General features: G+C 38.3%; 1 pseudogene; it reads right to left on the reverse strand.

The window, feature by feature from the left end:
• Positions 1–8643: 8643 nt before the first annotated feature.
• On the reverse strand, positions 8644–8792 carry LOC111825780 (annotated as a pseudogene).
• Positions 8793–9131: the final 339 nt, after the last annotated feature.

The following is a 9131-nucleotide window of genomic DNA, read 5'->3' on the forward strand; positions in this document are numbered from 1 at the left end:
GAGTACCGGCTATGTACAAGCTATGACAGAGGCTTCCAGGAACCCCTAGTCTAGTAGCGGGATAAAATGCAGCATCCAATGATCGTTAGCCTTAGCAAAGCAGCAAAGCCAAGATATAAAACAAATGAAAAAGGCAATGAAAAAACAGAATTTTATTTTTCAAAAAGATCAAGCAGTGAAATATTCATGCTTTAACTTTATTCACATAACTTTTATTATGCTTAACTATTACTGATATTTTTAGAGTGTTTTGTTTGTTTTTTTTACATTGGGAGAACATTATAATTTTTTCAGAATTTAGGATATTTAAAAGTCTTTATCTGGCCATGGTTATGAGAAACAGGGGTTCCTATAATAGTACTCATCTTAATTGCAAAGCACCTTATGGTTTGCATAGTTTCCACACATATCACTCATTTCAGCGTAGTTTTGTGAGAGAGGGAATGCAGGTGGCACTCCTATTTCACAGATAAAGTTGAGTCTTAGGCTAAGTACTTCCTAGAAGCTACTGAAGACTATGCAGTTTTAAAGATCAGACCCTAAGGGCAAGGCCCACTGTGGCTCAAGGGAAGGTCTAAATGCACCTGAAAGGCATCCCAGAAGTGTAGGGTGTGTTGGAGGCAAGCTTTCAGGAACAACTAAAGTTTTAAAAGGTGAAGATGGCAAAAAGGTCTTGTCAGGTAGGGACAATCACACTGGCACAGACAATTAGGCAGGAAGTCAGATGGCTTTTCAGCACACAGCATGTACTAGTAGCCCAGCTGACTCAGAGGAAAGTAAAAAAGTGGAGAAAAATCAAGAGCAGGAACTAGCAAATGATTACCACCACACTGTTTGAAGTTACAGTCAGATAGCTCTGGCTGGAGCTATTTTGGGGCAGGTGACTTGTGTGTGGGTTTAGGAGGAAGGGCAGACAAAAGTGATTGGCAGAAGGGCCAGATTTCTTTTGTAATGGAGATGAAAAACTATTACGCTAAGTGAAATAAGCCAGTCAGAGAAAGACAGTATCACATGATCTCATTCATAGGCGGAATCTAATGAACAAAATAAAATGATGAACAAAATAGATCCAGAGACATAGAAGCATGGAACAGATTGTTGAATCTCAGAGGGAAGGTGGGGGGAAAGTGGGTGGGTGGGAGGAGATCAACCAAATAACTTGTATGCATATATGCATAACCCATGGACACAGACAACAGGGTGGTGAAAGCCTGGGGCGTGGGTTGGGGGCAGGCTAGAAGGGGTCAATGGTGGAAAAAAGGGGACATATGTAATACTTTCAATAATAAAGATTAATAAATAAATCAGACTCTTGAATCTTTTCTTTTTATGTTCATTCTAATATCCCCCCTGCCTCCGCCTCCTGCCCAGTAATTATCTTGTTGGTTTGGCATCTTCCCCATGGTTTTAGAATTCCCTCTGCTTTTTTCTTCTGTAAATCCCTATTAGCGATTCTGAAAACATTAAAGGAAAATCATACCGTATTATAATAAGAGTAAAAGAAGCCCCTGAATCCACTGAAAGGTTGTTTTTGTTTGATGGGATCATACTGAATAGAGCACTAATACTAGACCCAGAATCAGATCAATTCCCTTGGTCTTTCCCATAAGTCCAAATCAAATACACTGAAGATCCCATATATAGGTTTAGAGATAAGCCAATAAGGAAATATTCCTGTAGCTTCTGCGCTTCCATCTGGTTGTTTAAAATGAAGACATTTACCTAGATTTATCTATTCATGGCAAACATTCTTTAGTTCAATGACAAGTCATTGAGAAACTAGAGAATTTCAGAAGCACTCTTCTTTCAAGAACTGTACAGTCTAGTGTTTCAGTCATAGCTTCCTTTAAGATTAATTATTGACAGCCAGACCTAGGATCTGAGGCGGTCAGGGATAAGACTTGGATGAAATGTGTTCCCTTGAGACCCAGCATTTCCATCCATTTTCCATGTTGACTAGTATAGAAGACTGGGTGTCTGCTTGGGGTCCTACTGCATCCCAATTCCCCTTCATGTACTTACCATCTCCATCTACGTCTGGGTCTTATCCTTGAACTCAGGGCACTTCCCCCAGTACCTGCCTTGCACTGGTGTATAGTTTAAGAGTCAGGTCTTTCCTTCATCTGCTCTGTGTTCCTGTGGATATTCCCACTGTGCCTTGTTCCTACGATGTGATAACAGTTTACCTGTCCATAAAACTCCATTGCCATTCATTGCTAACCCAGTACAGCCCTCATAAAGATGATAACCACTAAATAATAATATGTAAAAAGATAAACTTGATCTTCATTTCACACAGGTGGCTGTTAAGCCAAAGAAAATCTTAAGTCCTTAAAAGGAATCATTAAGGTATGTTATTCTCAGCTTGGTCATGGGTCCCCTTTCTTCTTCAAACCAGAATTGATGAAGCTTTTTGTGGTTTGGTTTCCCTCATTATTTCAGAAACGTAAAACCTTTGAATCATGTCAAGGTGTCTGTCTAGAGAAGAATATAATTTCTTTCTTCTGGGTGACCTATCCGGATCAGACATTAATGACACAGCTTGATGCTGTTGAGAAGGATTCATGAAAAAGGAACCAGTGATAGCTGGGAGCACTTCCAAGCTTTTGCTTTTTTGAAAAGCCATAGGCATAGATCACTCCAGTCAGCAAAGCTAACAAGTCCTCCTCAGGAATGGTTAGGGGAAACTTTAGAATCCTGCAGGCGACTCTGACTGTGAGATTTAACTCTTTCCCAAAGCCTCAGGGTCATGTAACTCTATCCTCCCTTGAGCAAAAGAAATTTCCAGGTGGTCCAGGGAAGCTAAGATGAGACAAACAGGAACTTTTCCAACTGGATTTTTTGAAAGCTTTTTTTTTTTTTTTTTTTTTTTTTTTTTACTAATATTTGCTTGCCAAGAGAAAGAAGCATAATGTTGTTTCTTTACTTGTGTATCAGAACCATATAAGAATAAGCAGGACAAATGTGGAGGGAGAAGGAGCCAGAATTTTCCTAAGAGTGTAAAGTATTTTTTCCTCTGTTGTTTCTGCATTTGTCCACAGAGTGTGTTTCCCACACAATAAACAGAGTGGTCCTTATAAAATTTGAGTCGGAACATGTTACACCTTTGCTCAGAACTTTCTGGCTGTTCATCTTCCTCAGAGTAAAATCCAAAATCCTTACAATGACTTACAGATCCCTGCCTAGATTTATACTGGTTCCTCCTTTGTTTCTCTGTTGCCTGCTTCCATCCTTTGCCCCTGACAATCATGGCATCCTTTGAAAATATAGACAGGGTGGGGCAAAAGTAGGTTTACAGTTGTGAGTATGTGAAACACAGAGTTTATTCTTATATTATTATTTATTATTTTCTATATGAACAACTATAAGCCTACTTTTGCCCCACCCTGTATAAGAACATGTTACCACTCTGTATAAAATTCTCCAATGGCTTCTAAATTTCTCCAGAGTAAAAGTCAAAGTCTTACAGGGCAAGTATCTATAAGATCTTTGCTCTTTTGAGCCTCTGAGAATTCTCTTTCTTCTGTGCTTTGCTTTATCATTTTTTTCCCATAGAATTGATCACCAACAAATACACTGTATACTTGTTTATATGCCTTTTGGGGTCTTTTCATACTAACCTATAAACTCTATGAGCTAAGAGATGTTGTTTCTGATTAATTGTTGTATCTCTAGTGCCTAGAACAATGCTGGAACCTGATATTTGATTCAATACATATGTAATACATGTGAGTGATATATAGTCAGCTTTACCTGGCAGCTAGTTAGCTCTTTATTGGGAAGCAGAAAGAGCAGGGTAATATACTGTACTCATGCTATTATTTTCCCCAGTTAATCTGTTTTATTTTAAAATGTGAAATTATGTGTTCTGAAATATTAATAGTTTTGTTTCATTCGTGCCACCAATTTAAATTTTCTTCTTAATACATTGATTAGAACTTTCGGGAGAATGAGCATGATAGTGAGGATAGAGAGCATCTGTTTTGGTCCTGATTTTAAAGGGGATGCCTCCAGTGCAGGATTTCTCAACTTTGAAACTATTGACATTTTGGGATGGATAATTCTTAGTTATTGGGGATGCTTGGTGCATTGTAGGATGTTTAGCAGCACCCCTGGCCTCTATCTACTAGACATCAGTAGCATCCTACCAATTGTGACAACCAACTGTCCTCTGGGGGCAAAATTGCCTAGAGTGAGAAACACTGCTCTAATGTTTCAATGTTAAATTGTTTATAGGTTCAATTTTTTTGTGTTTGTACTCCTTGTGGAAGGAAAAAATTAATACAAGCTTTCTGGAGAGCATTTTGGCACTGAGTATCAAAAGCTTAAAAAATATTTCTTCCCTTGACCCAATTACTTATTCTCTAACAATTTATCCTAAGAAAATAATCAAAGGTGTGGACAAAGATTTATGTTCAGGGATGTCTGTTGATGAATTATTTATGATTGTGAAAGAATTGAAAGTAACCTTCTGTCCAATAATAGGAATAGCTCAAGAAATTATAACTTATTATAGGATGGGATTTGTTTTCTCTAGAAAAAAATTATGCTCTTGCCCAGCCAGTGTGGCTCAGTGGTTGAGTGTCAACCCATGAACCAGGAGGTTGTGGTTCCATTAGCAGTCAGGGCACATGCCCGGGTTGCAGAATTGATCTCCAGTAGAGGGTATTCAGGAGGCAGCTGATCAGTGATTCTCTCTCATTGTTGATGCTTCTATCCCTCTTCCTTCCTCTCTCTGAAATCAGTAAAAATATATTTAAAATTATGCTCTTAAAGAATAGTAACAGCAACAACAGAGTAGATAAGAGCAACAACAACAATAGTTAACACTTATATTCTAATGCCTTGGGTAGCCATTAGGACTGTTAAAATATATATAATGGTTTTTCTCTCCTTCTGGGGACATCATACATGATTGGTATTTCTCCAACCCCTATGAAAGTAGACATAGCTATGTGACTTGCTGTGACCAGTGAAGTGTTAGTGAAACTGATAGGGTGATTCCTTTCTGGGTAAAGTCTTTAAAAACCTTATGACTTTTGCCACATTTTTTTATTCATTGTATAAGCATGTACTGGGAAGCTAGAGATCCGAATTGGATAAGTAGCATGAATAAGGAATAAACTTTTACTGGGTTAAGATTGTTGGTATTGTTTATTACTCAAGCATAATTGTTTAAGCATAGCACATAGGCACTGTACTTGCATTACAATCTGTGAAGTGGTCAGAATTAGTAACCTAATTATTATGAATGAGGAAACTGAGGCACAGAGGGGTTATGTCCAAATTCACATTATTGGTAAGTGGCAGTGCTAAGTCCAGGTTTCAGATCCAAGGAGTGGTCTCCAAATCTAACTGCTAAATAGTATAAAAAAATAAGGGGGAGGCAATGAGAGAAAGGTACTTAGAGAAAGATATATGGTGATGGTGGGTAGAACTTTGAGGAACAGCACTGTGTGGGATGGTTTTGTACACTCTGCTGCTGTGTTTGGTTTTATTTAATTGCTTTGTTCTTTTAGTTGCTCGCTTAGAGGAGGAGAGAGTCTGTAAGTATCTCTGGTATGCTTTTGACATTTTGTATTTCATGCCCGTGAAATCGTGGAGAATTTTTAATTGGTTGATTTTTGAGAATAAATACAGAAACTGCATTTAAAAGAATTTCTGCATGCCACATGGAAAGTCTTTGATGATGTGTTGGCATTTGGAGAATTAAGCATCCAAATGAATGAATAGCTGTTGCATGTGATGGGGCAGAATTTAAATGGCAGCAAGGAAGGACCGAGGAATATCTTCTCAGGTCCGTCTTGGCCCTTGTATCCTTTGAACACTTAATTGGATTTTCCTTCAAACATCTTTTATTGTCTCCTGCAGTTTGAATGGAAAGCAAACTCATGGAGTATATTCGTGAATTATGAACAGTCATGTTTTGACTTTGGGAGACAGGTCTGAAGCAGAGCTGAGGAAGAGTATCCTGGGAGGCTCTGAGAGGGAGAGAAAGTGTAAGAAGTTGGCTCCAGCCTGTCCATCTCCCAGGCCTCAGGGACATCCTCCTCTGAGCCCTCCTGGCAGTAAGGTCTGTACCAGTTGTCCTGTCTGTATCAAACAAGCTCTGCCTGCTCATGTTCACTAGCTTCTCTGTCCTTTGTCTGTTCCCATGCTTTCCATCAGCCCATAAACAAACATCCTGTAGTTGCCACTTTGATTCAATCCCTGATATAGAGCTCTGGATGTAGAAAACAGTATTTATGAATTACAGTTGAGCAGGAAATGGGGATTTATTGGGAAGTTGGACTGAACATGCTTGCTCCATCTCTATGGTATCCTCTGAGAGATTTTTCTGTAGGAAAGAATAGTTGGCCATCAAAACCTCAAAAAGGGCCCTAGCTGGTTTGGCTCAGTGGATAGAGCGTCGGCCTGTGGACTGAAGGGTCCCAGGTTCGTTTCTGGTCAAGGGCGTGTACCTTGGTTGCGGGCACATCCCCAGTGGGGGGCGTGCAGGAGGTAGCTGATCGATGTGTCTCTCTCACCGATGTTTCTAACTCTCTATCCCTCCCCCTTCTTCTCTGTAAGAAATCAATAAAATATATTTTAAAAAAACCCTCAAAAAGGCCACCAGAAAAGTCTGTTGGTCAACAAAAGCTAAGTTTATTAGACTTCCTGCAGTTAGGGAAAATGCTACCCTGACAGTGTTAACAGTATCTAAGAAGGGGAAGTCAGGGAGGGTACTTATTGGGTTTAGGACCTGGAGTGGCAGAGAACTAATTGATATTGGGCAGAGTTTATGACATAATATTTTATGTAATATAAAGGTGAGGGTCTTGAGGTATATATTTGATACAAAAGCTGTTAGTTTCGTTGCTTCATAGTCTTGTCTTCTGGGTGCCAGTATTTTCTGGATCAAGTAGCTATTTTATTTATTTATTTATTTATTTAGCCTGGTCCCAGTATTGTTTAGCACTGAGGAGGAAAATGCATTTGTGCGTAAATATTTTTCAATTAAGTTGACAAGCAAAAAGAAAGAATGTCTAATCCCGGTATTGTTTAGCAGAGAACAGGGAAGTTTGCTGGTTTCAGTTCTGAGGGTGGATAGAGAATCTGGTTGATCTTTTGGAGACTATGTTTGTGTGTCCCATCCATTAGCAAATATCTTTTCTCTAACCCTTCCCACAATTAGGATCTGCTCCATTTACATGGTACTGATCATGGAAGTATGAACTGAATTATTTAAACGAACTGCGGTTGAGCTAAGGTGATAATAGAATCCTCTGGCAGAAAAGGCTTAGTTTTCTGCTTTTCAGACTCACAGCCTAAATGAGTCAAGTCTCTTTCAATGAGTGCAGTGGTCTATTTATTTTGTTTCTGGTCAATCAGAAATAATTTGACATTTGCATTTGTGGTAGTTCCTTTTCCAAAAGGGTTGACCTTACATTGCTCTATAAATGGTTCTTCCCCAAATGGCCGTGTTTCCCCACAAGAGTTAATAAATGTGATTACTCCCTACTCTTAAGTAAAACATTCCATGCTTCTTGAATGCACTGGTACAAAGACCTCTTTCTTAGGGAATACACTAAGTAGAGTGGATTATTTTATTTACTTGAATCATTAGCCATTGCATCCTAGCCCCCAACTGGCATAAAGACAAAGTTGAAAATCATTTATTTAAATTAGTAATTTTATGCACCAGTGATTTGCGAAATGCAGGCAGAGGAGAACTGAACAATAAAGAAACATGCCTGTGCCCACAGAAAGATAAATTATACAGTCAGCATCTGGAATTTAAATGACATGTTTTCATCTTGGCTTGCAAATAATAGTTAATGGTGATAAGGGCATAGCAATCCTAATGTAATTTCTTCTCTGGAAATATGTATTAAAATGATGAAGCTATTTTCAGTTCAAAAGATGACTTTAAAAGAACTAAGTTAGAGGGCTACCCAAAACAAAATAAACTCAGAGAGAATTAATTTGTTTTCTTTGAAAAAGCAACTTTTTAGTCCTCCTCTATTTATTTTTGTTTTCTTAGGATATCAGCATTTTCTATGCATAATAAATAAAATCATCATCATAATTATTATGTCATTTGTTGAGTAACTACAATGTGATAGGCATAGTGCAAGACCATTTAATTGCATTACCTCAATCAATCCTGTGTAGGTATTATTACCTAATTTTCAGATGATAAATTTGAAGGTCAGAGAGATTATATTATTTTCATTGCACATTGTTTCTCTCAAAGACTCATGAGTCATTGAATGTTGGAGTCAGAATTCAACTTAGAATTCAACTTAGAAACCATCCAGTTTTACTGATAAGGAAGCAGAGGCATAAGAAAAGGAAATGACTTGAGTAGAATATTATTGTGGGTTGCACATTATGGTGGAATTAGATATTCACCATCCATACTAGGTCAACATTGATAATCTCTGCCCCCCCCCTCCTATTGTTGATCCAAGAAGAGACAATTATAGTCAGTGAAGTGTGAGAGAAAGAATGCTGTAGGGCTTCCAGGAACAATTTCACTGATCCTTAAAGAACTACAAGGAGAGAAGGTAGCCATCTTTCCTTTAGTCCGAGAAATGATTCCAATCCTAAGGTTGGTAGAGTGGAGAATAGAAAGCACTTATATTTCTTTTCTTTTTTCATTTTTAGAGGCTGGGAGGTAAATGAATAGAGCAATGTTTTCTATCCAATCATCTCCCCTTGCCTGTGTTTCAGTGTCCCAAAGTTTAATTAACAGAAAGCACTTGTATTCTTGATGTCATTGTTGGACTTCTGATTCAATGAAATTTGAACCTTATCCTACTTCTGGACTCTATAGTTATATACAAGATCTATAGTTATATAGTTATAAGTATATGGTTATAAATACATTTTCTAATGATTTAATTCAGTTTGAGTCAGGGTTTCTACTTGCTGCTGAAAGGATATAAACATTTGACTTGCATCTCTCTCTCTCTCTCTCTCTCTCTCTCTCTCATGATCAGGGGGAGTGCTGGAAAAGAGAGGAATGAAATTTGAAAGCAGGCCAAATTACTTTAAGTGGAAAAGGATGAGGCCAGGAGGGGCAGCCTGAGAAAATGAAGAAACCAGCAAGAATTGAGGTCTGGAGAAGTGGGAAGAAGAAGAGAGAG

Source organism: Myotis lucifugus, unplaced genomic scaffold (assembly GCF_000147115.1).
Source record: "Myotis lucifugus unplaced genomic scaffold, Myoluc2.0 scaffold_39, whole genome shotgun sequence".
Classification (NCBI taxonomy): Eukaryota; Metazoa; Chordata; class Mammalia; order Chiroptera; family Vespertilionidae; genus Myotis; species Myotis lucifugus.